The sequence below is a fragment of the Cetorhinus maximus genome, chromosome 14 (genome assembly GCF_964194155.1).
Source record: "Cetorhinus maximus chromosome 14, sCetMax3.hap1.1, whole genome shotgun sequence".
NCBI classification, from domain to species: Eukaryota; Metazoa; Chordata; class Chondrichthyes; order Lamniformes; family Cetorhinidae; genus Cetorhinus; species Cetorhinus maximus.
This window is the reverse complement of record NC_135892.1, coordinates 95303601-95322894: the sequence shown is the minus strand read 5'-3', so window position 1 is coordinate 95322894 and position 19294 is coordinate 95303601. Positions and strand designations below refer to the sequence as shown.

The 19294-nt window shown below is 45.4% G+C and overlaps 1 protein-coding gene across 6 annotated transcripts in view; it reads left to right on the top strand.

The window, feature by feature from the left end:
- chrm3b (cholinergic receptor, muscarinic 3b) overlaps nucleotides 1–19294 on the top strand; it is a 1038143-nt gene that overhangs the window by 784963 nt on the left and 233886 nt on the right. Inside the window, exon 1 of one of the 6 annotated variants that reach the window (XM_078557270.1) lies at nucleotides 5448–5628. The exons of the other annotated variants lie outside the window; for them this stretch is intronic. The gene's annotated coding sequence lies outside the window, so the exon portion shown is untranslated. Of the gene's footprint in view, nucleotides 1–5447; nucleotides 5629–19294 lie in introns of those variants that run through there. 6 annotated transcript variants of the gene reach the window in all.

Sequence of the window (19294 nt, the reverse complement as noted above, 5' to 3'; positions counted from 1 at the left end):
TGAGTTTTGGAGAAGCTTCTCCAGCAAAGGTCATCTCAAAACCCGCTCTCCACGTGAACCTCCAGATGCCACTGGAGCAGAACACGGCCAAGGAGATCTACCTCAGCCCATCCAAAGTGAAGGAATTTGAGCTCACTACGGGTATGAAGGAGCAGACTAAAGGTCTGGGACTCTCAGAGACAGTGGGTTTGGTAGGAGAATAAATGCTTTAAAATGGGTTTAAAGATTGTATCCATAAATGTGCGTAGCATTAAATCTACTACGCGATGTGTCGCGACCTTGGACTACCTAGCCAAGGTCAAAGCTGACCTGTTGTTTCTGCAGGAGTGTGCGATACCGCACCTCAGCTCCTACAGGCAATGGTCACGATGGTGGTCCCACGGGCCATCGATCTGGTCGGGCGGAAACGACTCTCGTTCCTCCGGCCTGGGTATTCTGCTGCGGGGAGGCAACTTCACCGTCTCCGAGGTCAAGGAGGTGGTGGGCGGGCGACTCCTCGTAGCAGACGTAATGTACAAGAACGCTCCACTCCGGTTAATTAACGTGTATGGCCCGGCACAAGGGGCTGAGCGGCTGGAGGTTTTTCAGCAGCTCCCACTGCTGCTGGCGACCTCCAGGCCGGTCATTCTGGGCGGGGACTTCAACTGCATCATCGATGCGGCTGGACGATCCGGCAGGGCCGGAAGCAGATTGGACGCTACGTCCAGATCCCTGATGGAAACAGTTAAGGATGCCAAGCTGCACGACGTCTTCAGCAACCCTGCAGACGGAGCGCAGCGTAGATACACCTGGTCGCGGCCAGACGGGTCCATTCGTTCCAGGATAGACTTCCTGTTTGTGTCCCGTGCATTCACAGTCAGATCCACCGAGGTCAAGCCGGTGTTCTTCTCTGACCACTGCCTCCTACTGGCGGACTGCCACTTGGAGAAGGACCTGAGGGTGGGCAGGGGGGCATGGAAGCTAAATGTGCAACTGCTGACCCCAGAGAACATTGAGGAGCTCAAGAGGGATTACAAAGGTTGGAGAACCGTGAAACCCCTCTTTGAGTCCCTGACACACTGGTGGGAAGTGATCAAGGGAAGCATCAAGAGGTTTTTCATCCTCAAAGGCACCCAGAAAGCTAGAAAGGAACAGAGGGAAATGTCCCGACTCCAGAAAAAGATGCAGAATCTGCTCCGGCTGCAGTCGATGGGGGTCGATGTCAAGGAGGAGCTCCAAGAGGTGAAGGGCCAGCAAGCCTCGCACTTTGCCTCGGAGGCCTCCAAGATCATCTTCCGTTCCAGAGTCCGCTCCGTGGAGCAGGATGAGACGTGCTCACGTTTCTTCTTCCAAAAGGTACACAGAGAGCGCTCTGTGATCAGCAGCCTGAAGGAAGAAGACGGCTCAGTAAAGTCATCACGGTCCGACATTCTGAGGATCAGCAAATCCTTTTATGCCGGACTGTATGACGTGAAGCCCACGGACAGCACGGCCTCCCAGTCCTTCCTGTCCTCTATCACGGAGGTCTTAGACCACAGTACGCGGGAGAGCCTAGACAAACCGCTAACTCCTGATGAACTGACTAAGGCCCTTGAGTCCTTCGAGAAGAGTAAAACTCCCGGAAGCGACGGCTTGCCGGCGGAGTTGTATTCGGCTCTGTGGGACTTGATCGGCCCAGACCTGCTAGGAGTGTACGAGAGTATGCTCCTGGCCGGTAGTATGTCAGAATCCATGAGGAAAGGCATCATCACCCTCATCTACAAGCACAAGGGGGAAAGGGAGGAAATTAGAAATTGGCGACCCATTTCACTGTTGAATATGGACTATAAGATTCTGTCCAAGGTCATCGCCAATCGGGTCAAATCCGCTCTGGAATTGGTGATTCACCCTGACCAGACCTGCTCTGTGCCAGGCAGGAAGATCTCTGACAGCCTGGCGCTGCTCAGGGATACGATTGCCTATGTACAGGACAGGGGTGTGGATACCTGCCTCATCAGCTTGGATCAGGAGAAGGCCTTTGACAGAATATCGCACACCTACATGGGGGATGTGCTCTCCAAAATGGGCTTTGGGGAGGGAATTCGAAATTGGATCCAACTGCTCTACACTAACATCAGTAGCGCAGTCTCAATCAATGGGTGGGAAACAGATAGCTTTCCGATTAAATCTGGAGTCAGGCAGGGCTGTCCTCTCTCGCCTGTCCTTTTCGTGTGCTGCATAGAACCCTTTGCCGAGTCCATCAGGAAGGATCCGGGCATAAGAGGAGTGACGATCCCAGGCAGTGGAGGCACTCAGGTAAAAGCCTCCCTGTACATGGACGACGTCGCCGTCTTCTGCTCAGATCCGCTGTCGGTGCGCAGACTGATGCACATCTGCGACCAGTTCGAACTGGCCTCGGGAGCCAAGGTAAATCGTGGGAAGAGCGAGGCCATGTTCTTTGGGAACTGGGCTGACCGATCCTTTGTCCCCTTCACTGTCAGGGCTGACGGCCTGAAGGTGCTGGGGATATGGTTCGGAGGGACCGGGGCATGCGTTAGAAACTGGAAGGAGCGAGTGGCTATGGTGAAAAGGAAACTGGGCATGTGGGAGCGACGCTCCCTCTCCATTGCGGGTAAGAACCTGGTCATCAGGTGTGAGGTACTCTCGCTGTTGCTGTACGTGGCGCAGGTCTGGCCCATTCCAGACTCCTGCGCGACGGCGATCACTCGAGCCATCTTCCGCTTTATCTGGAGGTCGAAAATGGATCGTGTCCGCAGGGACGCGATGTACAAGCCTCTAGATAAAGGGGGAAAAAACGTGCCCAACATCGCCCTCATACTGATGGCCACCTTTGTGTGTGGCTGCATCAAGCGGTGCGTAGACCCTCAGTACGCAAACACCAAGTGTCACTACGTGCTGAGGTTCTACCTGTCCCCGGTGTTGCGAAGGATGGGTCTGGCCACGCTGCCGCGGAACGCTCCAAGTAGTTGGACCGTGCCGTACCACCTGTCCCTGGTGGAAAAATTTATGCAGAAAAACACCTTTGACCACAAGTCCATCAGGCAGTGGTCAGCACGTAACGTCCTAGAGGCCCTGAGGGATAAGGAGAGGGTGGACCCTGTGGGATGGTTCCCCGAGCAGACTGTCAAAGTCATTTGGCAGAATGCCTCATCGCCAGAACTTTCCAACAAGCACCAAGACGTAGCTTGGCTGGTGGTGAGAAAGGCCCTCCCCGTCAGATCCTTCCTACACGCCAGGAAGCTCACCCCCTCTGCACGTTGCCCTCGAGGTGGCTGTGGTGGGGAAGAGACCGTTGCTCACCTCCTTGTGGATTGTGCCTTTGCAAAGAAAGTCTGGAGAGAGATGCAGTGGTTGCTGTCGAGGTTCATCCCGAGCAGTTCTGTGACACAGGACTCTGTGCTCTACGGGCTGTTCCCAGGGACACACACCGAGACAAACATCAACTGCAGCTGGAGGATCATCAACTCGGTGAAAGAGGCGCTTTGGTCTGCCCGAAACTTGTTGGTCTTCCAGCACAAAGAGTTGTCCCCGACCGATTGTTGCGGACTGGCACAATCCAAAGTCCAGGACTACGTGCTGAGGGACGCACTAAAGCTTGGGGCAGCTGCCGCAAAGGCGCAATGGGGAAGGGTCGCTGTCTAAGACCTTTCTACCACAGCGCACCGAGAGACTGGGAACTGTTTAGAGCCCCTCGGGCTGTACAGATCAAAATGAAAGGCTGTAAATGACTGTAATATTGTTTGTACTGATGCACCTGGTGATACATTTTGTAAAAGTTTAACCTGGATTGTACCCTTGTAATGTTGTTTTTGAAATGGTTTTGAATGTGATTGAAGATAATTTATGAATAAAGTATATTTTTACAAAAAAAAAAAAAAAATATTTAATTACAGGAAGCTTTAAAAAGAAAATACATTGCTTGCCCTTGATGGTTCCGGGTGTACGTGCCTGCTGCTGATCCCCAAGGGCCAAGCCCCAAATTGATTTCCTGCTCTGTTGCTGAATTAGCTCTCAGGGCCTCTTGTGGCTTTAAACTGGGGAAGGAAGTAAAGAGTCTGATTTACCAGTGCCGACCACTGTTGGACGCTCTCTGCTGGACATCAGATGAGGACATGATCTGACTTGGTTGCAGTGCCCCCATGGGCAAATGCCTTGCGGACTCTCACTGCCAGCTCGGACTTAAGATGACCATTTGCACAAAGGGTGTCATCAGCTATCGCAGCAGCACTAGTTGCCACACTCTTGAGAGGAAGGATGAATGAAGGAAATAAAGTAGTACTCTGGTTAAGCGATCACAATTAGCCATCAACTAGTTTCAAGTTGCAATTCTGCCCTGGAATACTATTGACATTTAGAACCTGTTCAAGCTTCTCGACTGTGGATTGTATTTTCCATAGAATGCATTGATGGAATTGCAGCTCGCAAATCTTTTAAAATAAAAAAAATTGATACAAATTATCTCCGAGGGTTAATAAGTACTCTGTTGAATGACTTACAAATGGGATTACTAAGCAATCGCTATTAAGGCTGTGATTGGCCATTGTGGCTAACCATTATGACATATACTCACTTAGAGGGTTGTTTTTAGAATTTTAATGTGACCTCCTCATATCTCTGCATTAAGATTCTGTTCACATAATGACTGCGTTTAGAAGTTGGAAAACCATTGAGAGGTTTGGAAGAGGTTTAATTTTAAAATGGCGATCGATATTTTTCCCCATTCTGACAGATTAGTGAATGGAGTACAAGGGCTAATTTAAATGATGAGCTCAGAGACATGACAGGATTCGGTGCTTTTTAAGCCAATGCCAGTGACAGGTTTATCCTCACTGCTTAAAAAAAGAATGATTACACATCTTCTCATCAATTATTACTTACATAGCAGTACTGTTGAACCTTTTATATAATTGGAAAGTAATATTTGGCAATACCAAGCAGAATCATGTAAAAGGCTTCTACGTTAAATTTGGGTTGTCGCAAGATGATAAACTTTTATTTTCTCATACAGACAATGTTTACCCCTTATGGATTACAGATTTATATTGAATGACTTTAACATTTAGTGATTTAAATCATATTTAACTGTAGCTACATTGGCAAACAGTAGTTATCATTTTAAATTGTGCATGATTGGGAAAAGCAGGCAGTATCTCTGAGACAGGGTTCAATTGCAAATGTTTGTATTATCTGCTACCACAATGTATTTTAAAAGCCGAATGGAGTTGAAAATGACCTTTGTCCATGAGAGGTGAGCAAATCTGTGACCTTAACAGAGCAGCGCAGCTTGCTGCTTTGTACATCAACATTCTTCATCTATCCTTCAACTCACAGTATGCATATAGATCAAGTAGGTGTGCCAGCCATGACATCACAAGCACAGTAACAAATCAGCCCGCCACATGGGCGGCAGCAATTCACTAGTGCCTGAAGGCATTCCAGTACTAGTCAGTTGAACAGAGGTTCGAAGCCAAAAGCAGTCTGTAGTAGAGTGCTAACACAGGGAATAACTGAAAGGAGACTGGGGGCACCACAATGAGAGGACCACACTAGAATTGGTTAAGCTTTTGGTGGATTAATGTATACAATGGGACAGCCAAGTTACATATCCTGTACATCACATCCAATTCACATGTGCAGATCAAGGAAAAGGTAAGAGGTGCTTCTTTTAGCTGTTATTTGTAGCTATGTGAAACGTTCACATAAAGGCTATGATAATTGTAATGTAGCATTGATAATATTTACAAAATGTGCTGCATTCTATCAGGTGACAGCTAAAGTACTTAAAAAACAGGTTTATGATTCTCTAAACAAGGCTCTTTATGCAGCTTCTATATCCTGTACCATCCTGATAACGCTGTACTTTACTAAAGTTTTGATCTGGACCCAGCTCCTGCTGTCATATCATGAACCATTTTACAGCTGTCAAATGTGGCAAGGCTATTTTTCCTTTTTTTTTTGGATGGTCAAGATATTTTGTCATCAGCATTTTGGAAATTTTTGCAAAGTGTTTTGAGGGGCAACAATATATTTTCTATAGGTGATGAAATGGAGTAATGGTTGTGTATTGTATCCGATCGACTGGAGAAGTCATTGTCACCTCAGCCTCCCACTGTAGGACATGGGCAAGCACACAGGCTATAACGGGTGAGCTTCCCCAGTTGAAGTTAGTATAATCCTGGTGTCTGTGCTGTGCTGCTTCGAAATTTGCACACTTTCGGCATAGTAAAGGAAAAGGAAATACAATTTGAGTTTAGGATAACTGTTTGTTTCTGGGTCTTTAACCGAGGTGTCCTTTTGACTTTTAACTACTGATTATTCGATTGCGAATAATCCTCCGTCAGACAATTAAAAATGGACCAATTAAAGCTGAGGCTAAATGTACAGGCTGGCTGGTGGTCGAGGAGTGCAGCATTTCAGAGTGAGTGAGGGAAGTTGGGTCAGTCACGGAAAACTGCAAACGAGAAACGGGGAAAAAAAAAATTGCAATCCTCGTCCCACCCCCAAGGAAAAACCTGCGTGAAAAACCAGCTGTCATAAATTACTAGTTCTAACCGCCCAGACAGTGTGTCCATGTATTGCTGTTAAACAGCCTGTAAGGGTCTCCGTTATTGCACTTGACTTTGCCTTTCGCAAAAATAAACAGCAAGCACTTAATCCTGTGACCGGTGGGTGCCTTCTCCCTAACTGGTGTTTTCCCTAACTAAACAATCCACACCTTATAACAGAAAGCAAACTGCTTGCAATCATTCATATATTGCAAGATTTCAGCCAACAGATGAACTGGTTTAAAACTACTGGGTGAGATGATATAGCAAAATGTTCGAATGTTTTCTTTGAACTGGAGTAGCCAGAGGTTGAAAGACTTTTGAATGCCTGCAGGAGACTCCTGTGAATTGCCTCGTCTTTGTCAGATTTTACTAAGGAAAAGCTGGCGTGTATTTGCACAGATTGCCATTCAGCAATTGTTGCACTCTGTGAAAAATAAAAGCAGTCTTTCAGCCCAACCAACCAACCCCGCAGCTTCTAAAGCACAACTGAATTTATATACTTAACATTTGTGAAAATGTACTTTCATGCAGATAAGGTCATCGGAATAAACAATCGGCTACACATGTGGAATGGTTCTAAAATCATGGATTGCTTTGAATAAATTATTTTTGTTTTTAAATAAAGCATGATGAGATTTAGATGTGGGGGGGCGGAAAGATCTGCTTCAGCTGTTAGACAGTTAACTCTCTTTGGATGTCTGCAATGCAGTATCAGGTTTTAAAGGGTTAGGTGACATCTGATAGTCCCTGGATTATTAAAGTTCGTGTGAAATAATAGATAGTGATTCTTCCAATGTTCTGATTCTGAGTAATTGATACCTTTTCAGGAACGTCACCATGCATCAAGGACAAATATTGTGCATGTCAGCTGTCAATTAAAACAAAATCCCAAGTCGTCCTTCCCGTAAATTAGAAGGGAGTTGCTTCTGTGTGGTGTGCCATGGAACCGCGGAGAATCCAGATTTCGAGCCCCGTTACGCTCTGACCTAGCTAATCTCAGTTTGGCTGCAACAAGTGGATTCGGTCTTCCTGAGCTAGGGGAGAGAGGGGGGGCATTATAAGTGAATCCTGCTGTTGATCACTATTCAATGAGCCTTCAGTGTGCGGAATGTTTTCAATGACATGTTCAGGCTCGACTGTGAGGCACCCACTGTCAAATAGTCTGCCGTGACTTGCTGCCTATATTCACAGAACACGATTGGACATATGATGGTGTGCCAGAGAGCCATGAGTGTCGCTGGAAGCATACCTCAATAATAGCCCACACAAATATGTAAAAAGGGACTGCAAACTTCTAACAAAATAAACTATTAAAGTACATTTTTTAAAATGAAACAAATGAAAATGTTCTGTTATCTTCTTACTTTAGCCGAGTCAAGATAACAATTTTAAATTGCCAAAGTGTCTCTGTATGATATGGTCTGAACCCCCTCAGCTAAATCAGTCTGGTTACTCACAGTTGGGTCACAATTGTTTTCTTCTTATTCCTGCAAATAAGCAAGATATATTTTTTAATATATTGTCCAATGACATTGATTTTTATGGGAATGACACAATCTTCCAGAGATTCTGACTATACACAGTGTTACCCAAGGTTCATATCAGGAGTATTCTGCACAAGTACATAACTGCTGGTTAAAATGATCCTACCCGAAACAGCCACATAATCTTGGTAAACAAACTGAAGGATCCTATAAAGTAATTGAGCCCAAATATAGGAACATCTTTTTGTGGAGGAGACAATTTTTAAAGGAAAGGCAAAAATTTACCAAGTATCCATGTTGTGTGATGGAGGATTCATTGCTGCCCCTGAGCTGTCACCAATTTACTGTAACCTTTTGTCCTTCATTTAGGCAACAGGTGAGAAAAGCATAGTCATCCACAGTGACTTCATTGAAAATGTTTTTGCAGTTTGTTGGGTTTGTCAACTCCTCTCTGTGTTTGTCAGTTTCCACCAAACCAATTTACGTCCATATTATCCTTCTCCGTCAAGAATGTCTGGATTGCCCAACTGTGTGGAACTCCAGAGCTGATCTGTCATACTTGACAATTCCATGGAAAATTCCCTCCTCCTGCTTCCCGTATACTTTTCCAATTTCAACACCTTAACAGCACTTAAGGTCGTTCATCTATGACTCTTACAGATCAGAAAGATTTAACCCTTTCATCCTGGGCTTGATTTAAACCCAGCACTAACTCACTGCATCACAATTCTCTTCTTCTCAATTTCCACTTCCTATAATCATCCATCCCCTCCTCACTCACAGTTTATTTTATTCTAAGAAAGTTACGAATTAATAAATTAGTAAATGTTTAATAGTTCTAAATGTTTCTTTAATTAGTGACAATCAGAAGGGAAAGAACCACATTTTTCCTCTACTGTACTGCCTGCAATTGGACAGGATAGCAATGAGAACAAAGGCATGCTTAGGCATTAAGGCCTATTGCCAAATTTAAGCCCAAGCTCAATTTCACTTCCCCTGCCTCACTGGCACCTCTGCCAGCTTCCCTTTCCCGATCTACAACATGAAACGCTTATGTCAATCCAATTGCCTCCTCACCCCGCTCTCTCCACTAGGGTGCAGATGGCAGTAGGTCTAGCAACAGCGGTAAGTCCATAAAGTCTTTCAAAGGATGGCAAAGGTTTAATAGCAACAGCTGAACAGCAACCTCAACCTTTTTAGGCCTCGGTCTTATCCAAGCCCTAAAAAAAAATCTTCAGCTCCTTTATGGGTACGGAATTGGCTGAGTGGCAGGAAACAGAGAGTAGTGGTTAATGGATGTTTCTTGGGCTGGAGGAAGGTTTGTCGTGGAGTTCCCCAGGGTTCAGTGTTGGGACCCTTGCTTTTCCTGATATATATTAATGACCTAGACTGTGGTGTACAGGGCACAATTTGAAAGTTTGCGGATGATACAAATCATGGAATCATTGTGAACTGTGAGGAGGATAGTGTAGAACTTCAAAGGGATATAGACAAGTTGGTGGAATGGGCAGACAGGTGGCAGATGAAGTTCAATGCAGAGAAATGTGAAGTGATTCATTTTAGTAGGAAGAGCATGGAGAGACAATATCAAATAAAGCGTACAATTCTAAACGGGGTGCAGGAGCAGAGGGACCTGGGCATATATGTGCCTAAGTCATTGAAGGTGGCAGAACAGGTTGACAGAGCAGTTAATAAAGCATACAGCATCCTGGGCTTTATTAATAGGGGCATAGAATACAAGAGCAAGGAGGAGGTTATGTTGAATAAAAGCAAAATATTGCAGATGCTAGAAATCTGAAACAAAAACACAAAATACTGGAAAAACTCAGCAGGTCCAGCAGCATCGGTGGAGAGGGAAACAGAGTTAACGTTTCGAGTCCGTATGACCCTTCTTCAGAGCCATGAAGAAGGGTCATACGGATTTGAAATGTTAACACTGTTTCTCTCTCCACAGATGCTGCCAGACCTGCTGAGGTTATGTTGAACTTGTATAAGTCACTAGTTTGGCCTCAGCTGGAGTATGGCGTCTAGTTCTGGGCACTGCACCTTAGGAAGGATGTGAAGGCATTGGAGAGAGTGCAGAAAAGATTAATGAGAAAGGTTCCAGTGAGGAACTTCAGTTATGAAGATAGATTGGAGAAGTTGGAACTGTTTTTCTTAGATGAAAGAAAATTGAGGTGAGGATTGATAGAGGTATTCAAAATCATGATGGGGGTCTGGACAGAGTAGATAAGGAGAAACTGTTCCCACTTGTGAAAGGATCGAGAATGAGAGGGCACAGATTTAAACTAAGCAGTAAAAGGAGCAATAATATGAGGGAAAACTTTTTCACACAGCGAGCGGTTAGGCTTTGGACTGCACTCCTGAAAGTGTGGTGGACGCAGGTTCAATTGAAGAATTCAAAAGGAAATTAGACTGTTCTCTGAAAAGAAAGGATGTACAGCATTATGGGGATAAGGCAGGGGAATGGCACTAGATAAGTTGCTTATTTGGAGAGCTGGTGCAGACACTTGGACCAAGTGGCCTCCTTCTACGCTGTAACAATTCGGTGATTCTGTGATCTTTTTGATTGGTTGGTCGTCTTTTCTGGTGTGGAAGCAGCTGTCCAACAGACATTACAGCCTGGGTTGCCCACATCTTCAGCAGCAAGCGCCCTCTCGCTGATGAACACCCTCAAGGAAAATTAGCTAGGATGACCATGAAGGATGACCATGACCAGGTAGAAGTCCTGCCCCACTGTGAAGAGGAGAATCCAGATCAAAATGCCTTGCATTCCTTTTTACAGACACAACAAATAATCTACAGATACAGTGTCTCAAATTTGGCTGTCTAAAAACTGGAATTGTCTGAAAAGCAGACATTTTTAGAATGTGCCATGCATCAATTTTAATTGAGTAAATTAAAAAAAACTAACTTACCTCAACAATTCGGCCAATTGTGCAATGGTGCAGTGTGGCGCTAGACTAGTTATCCATTTCACCGCTTGCTTAGTGGTCTATTCCTGTGCTCCAAGTGACATTTTCCCCACCCGACCTGACTTGGCCCAAAGTGCCCCTGGCTAAAGGCTCCTGACCTGAAATGCCAAGGTTGCCAGTTTTGAGACACTGTACCTGTTGTAATATTTTTGAGAGCTGCAAAGTGCTTTCTGAGCTCGAAAGGCTGCTTCGTTACATCTTTACTTTTGGCTCAAATCACAATCCACTATCTAGTTCTAGGATTCTAGGCTATTTCCACTTTCCAAATGAGCCCTGGCAATATTCCAGCAATAGCACTGAAGGTTTGTGCTCCAGAACTTGCCACGCCCCTAGCCAAGCTGTTCCAGTACAGCCACAACACTGGCATCTACCCGGTAATGTGAAAAATTGCCCAGGTATGTCCTGTACACAAAAAGCAGGACAAATTCAACCCAGCCAATTACCGCCCCATCAGTCTACTCTCGATCATCACTAAAGCAATGGAAGGAGTCATCAACAGTGCTATAAAGTGGCATTTGCTTAGCAATAACCTGCTCACTGATGCCCAGTTTGGGTTCTGCCAGGGCCATTCAGCTCCTGACCTTATTACATCCTTGGTTCAAACATGGACAAAAGAGCTGAACTCCCGAGGTGAGGTGAGAGTGACTGCCCTTGACATCAAGGCAGCATTTGACCAAGTGTGGAATCAAGGAGCCCAAGCAAAACTGGAGTCTATGGGAATCAGGGGGAAAACTCTCCATTGGTTGGAGTCATACCTAGCACAAAGAAAGATGGCTGTGGTTGTAGGAGGTCAGTCATCTCAGCTCCAGACATAACTGCAGGAGTTCCTCAGGGTAGTGTCCTCGGCCCAACCATCTTCAACTGTTTCATCAATGACCTTCCTTCCACCATAAGGTCAGAAGTGGGGATGTTCACTGATGATTGCACAATGTTCAGCACCTTTCATGACTCCTCAGATACTGAAGCAGTCCATGTCCAAATGCAGCAGGACCTGGACAATATCCAGACTTGGGCTGACAAGTGGCAAGTAACCATTGCGCCACACAACTGCCAGGCAATGACCATCTCCAACAAGAGAGAATCTAACCATCGCCCCTTGACGTTCAATGGCATTACCATCATTGAATCCCTCACTATCAACATCCTTGGGGTTACCATTGACCAGACACTGAACTGGACTAGCCATATAAATACTGTGGCTACAAGAGCAGGTCAGAGGCTAGGAATCATGCGATGGGTAACTCACCTCTTGACTCCCCAAAGCCTGTCCACCATCTACAAGACACAAGTCAGGAGTGTGATGGAATACTCCCCACTTGCCTGGATGAGTGCAGCTCCCACAACGCTCAAGAAGCTTGACACCGTTCAGGGCAAAGCAGTCAGCTTGACTGGCACCACATCCACAAACATTCACTCCCTCCACCACAAAGCACAGTAGCAGTAGTGTGTACCATCTAGAAGATGCACTACAGGAATTCATCAAGGCTCCTTTGACCGCACCTTCCAAACTCACAACAACTACCATCTAGAAGGATAAGGGCAGCAGATAGATGGGAACACCACCACCTGTAAGTTCCCCTCCAAGTCACTCACCATCCTGACTTGGAAATATATCGTTGTTTCTTCACTGTTGCTGGATCAGAATCCTGGAACTCCCTCCCTAACAGTACTGTTTGTGTACCTACACCACATGGACTGTAGTGATTCAAGAAGGCAGCTCATTACCACCTTCTCAAGAGCAACTAGGGATGGGCAATAAATGCTCACCCAGCCAGCGATGCCCACACTGTATGAATGAATTTTAAAAATCGGCCTCTCACCCTTCCTTGAATAAAAATTTTTTTCTGTAATCTGTTTCAGCAGGTCATAGAAACTCCCTTAAATACTTAAAGTTCTTATGTCATTTCAGCATGTGTACATAATGCAAGAGTCAAAAAAGAGATTTCTGTAAATAATAAGAAATGCTAGAGTTCAATTTGCAAAATCTATGATCAATGCATTTGTATGAGTTAACACGTACATAAGTGTTTGTATTTCTGCATGTATGTATTCCCATTTCTTCTATAAAGATATATTTGCATGTTTCCAACTCAAAATCGTTATCTTCTATCCCAGCCACAAACCCCATTCCACACCACGGCTTTCATTCTTCACCCTGGTCACTGTTTGCAACAGCAGTGTCCTTCTGTCTCAACTGCCTACTTCCACCCCTAAAATTTAAAATTCTACTACATATGTTCAAATCTCTTTATGACTTCAGCCCTCTCCAACTTTGCAACTTTCTCCAATGCTTCCATCACTACATCCGCACCCCTCTTTGAACTCTCCATTCCTCTCCCAGAAGGAAAAAACAGTTGGGACCAGTACTCTTCTTTCCCAGTTTTTATTGGTGTCCCATTTTAAGGCCATCCAAGACCAGTTCGGACCAGTATTCTTATTTCCCAGTTTTTACTGTTTTTCCCTTCTGGGCTGGCCTCTTGTGAATCCCCTTGCCTCATTATTAGAAGCCGTGCCTTCAGTGGTCTAATTCCCGCACACTGGAATTTCCTGTCTGGACACTTCTGCCTCCCTAAACCACCACCACCACGCTAAACCACTTCCACTTCCTAAACCCTTCCACATCGTGAAACCGGACCCCCCACCCCCCCATCTCCTTTAAGTTCTTTCTTAAAAACCACAATTTTGACCAACGTTGGAGTTACTCCTCCTGATGCCTCCTCTTTCAAGTAGGTGTTCATTTTACCTTCTTTAGGCACCCGGGGGGTTCTTTTTTTAACATTAAAGGTGCAATATTAATGCAAATTTTAATCTATATGCTTAACAACAAAATAAACAATCCACAACATAGCAACAATGCTCAGTTTTGTGCTGCAGAAGATGAGCTCGCACACATTATCCTTTTTCTCTTGCATGTGACCTCTAGTGGCAGCTCTGTTCACTGCCATAAGTGCCCTGTTCATGAGAGAGGATGATGGGGTACCTTGTCAGGAGCACCATGGAGGGCATGGGGGGGAAAGGGGGAGGGGTTAGGTGGGGGGCTGTGGGGGGTAGATGAACAGGGGTGGCCGGAGAGTAAAGCTCAACATGATGACATTTTGAGGCCAGTAACAGGGAAACAGTGGAAACGTTCAGCAGATGAATCAGTATCTGAGGGGAGGAAAGGCAGACAGTCAACACTTTGCGTGCGTAAGAACAGAAAAATAAATTCCAAGCAGTCATTGAAATAAATCAGACAAATACGGAAAGCAATCATCGGCAGAATGTTGCAACAGCCAAGTAATAGAAACAAGTGTTAAGACAGTAAAGAAAAGTCTAATGTGTGTGACTAGCTGAGGAAATGAGGGGCCTGAAGGAATTGAGAGAGACGAAAAGCCTGAGGGCCGGGTAGAAGCATACATGCAGCTCTCAGTACTACATCATTGACAAGAGAGGAGACAGTTTCCTCAGGATAAAACTTTGCAGCATTGGTGTGGGGATACACATAATCTTTGGCTATATGAAATATCTCATCAGTTTTACTAGGTGATGCTGATAGGATGTTCCACCATAAATTCTATATTGTCTGAAAAAGGATTCTTATGCTGAAATAACTTTGCCTGTATATATCCTGATAAATGAAGGACAGGATACCTTATCAATGGCTGGGGTGGGGGAAGAGGGAGGATCCATCATTGCTATCGACAAATAAACATCAGATGAGCCTTCTCATTGATTTTGGAGGGTATGGCCACGGTAAATATGTCTCTCCCATGCTTCCTATCCTTCAGAATGCAAGGAACACAGGGTGTAGGAACTGCCTGTTGAGCACTATGGCACCCAGTGTTCAGAGGGAGCCTTGTTACCGGAAAAAGAAGGATGGGGTTGTGCTATGTGCTCTGAGTGTCTCATCCCCAAGTCCAACTTACAAATGGTAACATTTTATGACTACAAACAGTTACACACAATGCCTTGATCCACCTGACCTGTTTCTCCCATGATGGTCAGACCCCAGGGACTAGTTCAGATTACCTTCTCCCCAGGCTGTCACAACTCCCTGTGGGAGGCTGAGTAATTAACCTCCCAGATATTAATAAGTAAGAGTTTGTGAATAAGGTCAGAAATGAGGGGGTCACCCTCAGTCAACATGGAAGTTCTATCATTGTGGAAATGTCCTCCAGCTAAGGAAGAGAGGAAGCAGAAAGCATAGGCCACAGTTCACACACACACACACACACACACACACATACAGTTTTGACTGGATTTGCCTACTGATTATCAGCTCCATCATAATCTGACAATATTTCATGGTTATGGTGTCCTATTAATGACGTTGAAATAGAATCAAGGATCAGGACTAATTTCCTGTTTGCACCACTTGCAATAAATCTAACCATGGAAAGAGGAAGCATCTCGTTGTGGCTTGGGGAAATGAACTATCCGATGTTCTGAGCAATATGGACTGGTTTCAGTCTCTGGACTGTGCTGATTGATATGGCAGATGACTAATAGGGAAATTTCAACTTGCCAAAATGTTCTGGGTTAAGGCAGGGAAAATACCCAAAGTGCTGCTTGCTTTCTGCAATCCTGCGTACCCGCTACACCCTTTGGAATCTTAGGAATTCTCTACCCCAGAGGGCTGTGGAGGCTCAGTCATTGAGTATTTTCAAGAAAGAGATTGATGGAGTTCGAGAGAGTAAAGATACCAAGGCATATGGGAATAGTGCAGGAAAATGGCATTGAGGTAGAAGATCAGTTGAATGGCAGAGCAGGCTGGATGGACTGAATGGCCTACTGCTCCTCCTATTTCCTGTGTTCCCTTCCTAATGGTTCTTCAATGATCGCTACTTGGAGTGAACATGTGTATATCACAGAAGGGCCTTATCAGGCTCACTATTCCTGTAAAAGCAAAAAACTGCGGATGCTGGAAATCCAAAACAAAAACAAATATACCTAGAAAAACTCAGCAAGTCTGGCAGCATCTGCGGAGAGGAACACAGTTAACGTTTCGAGTCCGAATGACTCTTCAACAGAACTAAGTAAAGATAGAAGAGAGGTGAAATATAAGCTGGTTTAAGGGGCGGGAGGGGGGGGGGGTGGGACAAGTAGAGCCAGTGATAGGTGGAGAAAGGACAAAGAGGTGTTGAAGGTGGTGATATTATCTATGGAATGTGCTAATTAAGGGTAGAAAGCAGGACAAGCAAGGTACAGATAGCCCTAGTGGGGGTGGGGTGAAGGAATTGAAAAAGGTTAAAAGGTAGAGATAAAACAATGGATGGAAATACATTTAAAAATAATGGAAATAGGTGGGAAAAGAAAAATCTATATAAATTATTGGAAAAAAATGGAGGGATCGGAAAGGGGGTGGGGATGGAGGAGAGAGTTCATGATCTAAAATTGTTGAACTCAATATTCAGTCTGGAAGGCTGTAAAGTGCCTAGTCGGAAGATGAGGTGCTGTTCCTCTAGTTTGCGTTGAGCTTCACTGGAACAATGCAGCAGGCCAAGGACGGACATGTGGGCATGAGAGCAGGGTGGAGTGTTGAAATGGCAAGCGACAGGGAGGTCTGGGTCATGCTTGCGGACAGACTGAAGGTGTTCTGCAAAGCGGTCACCCAGTCTGCATTTGGTCTCTCCAATGTAGTGGAAACTGCATTGGGAGCAACGAATGCAGTAGACTAAATTGAGGGAAGTGCAAGTGAAATGCTGCTTCACTTGAAAGGACTGTTTGGGCCCTTGGACGGTGAGGAGAGGGGAAGGGAAGGGGCAGGTGTTGCACCTTCTGCGGTTGCATGGCAAGCTGCCGTGGGAGGGGGTTGAGGTGTAGGGAGTGATGGAGGAGTGGACCAGGGTGTCCCGGAGGGAACGATCCCTGCGGAATGTCGCCAGGGGGGTGAAGGGAAGATGTGTTTGGTGGTGGCATCATGCTGGAGTTGGCAGAAATGGCAGAGGCTGATCCTTTGAATGCAGAGGCTGGTGGGGTGATAAGTGAGGACAAGGGGGACCCTATCATGTTTCTGGGAGGGCGAGGAAGGTGTGAGGGCGGATACACACTTTGACAAGAGTGCTGCTGTTGTTGTCTGGTGCACTGACCTCTACCTCGCGGAGGCTGAGCGTCAACTCGCAGACACTTCCTCCTACCTCCCCCTGGACCATGACCCCACCACTGAACATCAAACCATTGTTTCCAGGACTGTTACTGACCTCATCTCCTCTGGAGATCTTCCTTCCATAGCTTCCAACCTGATAGCCTCCCAACCTCGGACTACCTTCTACCTTCTACCCAAAATCCACAAACAGGACTGTCCCGCCAGACCGATCGTGTCAGCCTGTTCCTTCCCCACGGAACTCATTTCTCGCTATCTTGACTCCATTCTCTCTCTCCTTGTCCAGTCCCTTCCCACCTACATCCGTGATTCCTTGGACACCCTACATCATATCAATAATTTCCAGTTCCCTGGCCTCAACCGCCTCCTCTTCACCATGGACATCCAATCCCGCTACACCTCCATCCCCCACCGGGATGGTCTGATGGCTCTCCACTTCTTCCTCGAACAGAGACCCGAACAATCCCCATCCACCACTACTCTCCTCCGTCTGGCTGAACTTGTTGTCTCACTGAACAATTACTCCTTAAACTCCTCTCACTTCCTCCAAATAAAAGGTGTGGCTATGGGTACCCACATGGGCCCCATCTACGCCTGTCTCTTTATGGGGTATGTGGAACATTCCTTGTTCCAGTCCTATTCCGGCTCCCTCCCACAACTATTTCTCCGGTACATCGATGATTACTTCGGTGCTGCTTCATGCTCTCATCTGGACCTGGAAAAATTTATTAATTTTGCTTCCAATCTCCACCCCTCCATCATTTTCACATGGTCCATCTCTGACACTTCCCTTCCCTTCCTTGACCTCTCTGTCTCAATTTCTGGTGATAGACTGTCCACCAATATTCATTACTAGCCTACTGACTCCCACAGCTACCTTGACTATAGCTCCTCACACCCCGCTTCCTGTAAGGACTCCATCCCATTCTCTCAGTTCCTTCGCCTCCGTCGCATCTGTTCTGATGATGCCACATTCCAAAACAGTTCCTCTGACACAGTTCCTTCACCCCACCCCACCCCCACTAGGGCTATCTGTACCTTGCTTGTCCTGCTTTCTACCCTTAATTAGTACATTCCTTAGATAATATCACCACCTTCAACACCTCTTTTCCTTTTGTCTGTGACATATTTTGGTTATCTCCACCTATCACTGGCTCTACTTGTCCCACCCCCCCCTTAAACCGGCTTATATTTCACCTCTCTTCTATTTTTACTTAGTTCTTTTGAAGGGTCATTCAGACTCGAAACGTTAACTGTGTTCCTCTCCGCAGATGCTGCCAGACTTGCTGAGTTTTTCCAGGTATTTTTGTTGTGTTCACTATTCATGTACTTGGCCTTCCATTGTCAGTATGAATCTGTGGGTTTTTCTAAGCCTAAGCTTCCTGAGCATTTGCTATGAATTTTAAAAAAGCACAAGAGAGTAAACAAACATTTATCTGATTTTGAGAGACACCTGATAATCTTGAAGAAATCAGCTGACTCTGAGAGTATAATGCGTCTTTAAGATAGGCAATTATGTCCTTTCACCTAAATATAAACCCAATCAATATATAAATGTAACCAAAGGACCAAGAGCTTGTCAAATTCTCTCCAATTTGTTAACCATCATAAAATATTAAACATAATTTTAGATTTACTGATCGGAAAGCTAAGGAGTGCATTTTAACATAACCCACCCACAGCAAGGTGGTGGGAGGACTCATTCCTTCAGATATCTGATTTACGGCCCACCCCATATGCCAGACTGGAATTACACCCTGAGAGAAAGTAACAAGCAGAGATGATGGGAGGAAATTGAAGACGTAAGTAATATGTCAAAAGGTATCTTCCAAAGTTTCCTGTACCGCACTGCTGAATGCAGGTGTTGAGAAATCCTATATGTTGATTCCAAAATTGAACGTGATCATGTTGCAGTGTCATGGCTTCAGATGAACGGGAAGTAACAATATTCATTTACACAGTGGCTCTACTGTAATAATTTTACTTGTGTGTAAGGTGCTGTTATAAGGATATAAAGACAGAGGGAATGGGTAAACACATTGTGGGTTCATTTATTTAGGCTATGCACATGGGAACATTTATACAAAGTTACAAAGCTTGAAGGCACATCAGCAGCAAAGCTGTGTGCGGTGTGCTTTGTTTAACAACAAAAGTGAAACTAAAACTGGATCGTGAGACACACATCCTTTCTAGTGATGTCATGCTGCAATCCCTTAAAGGCATATT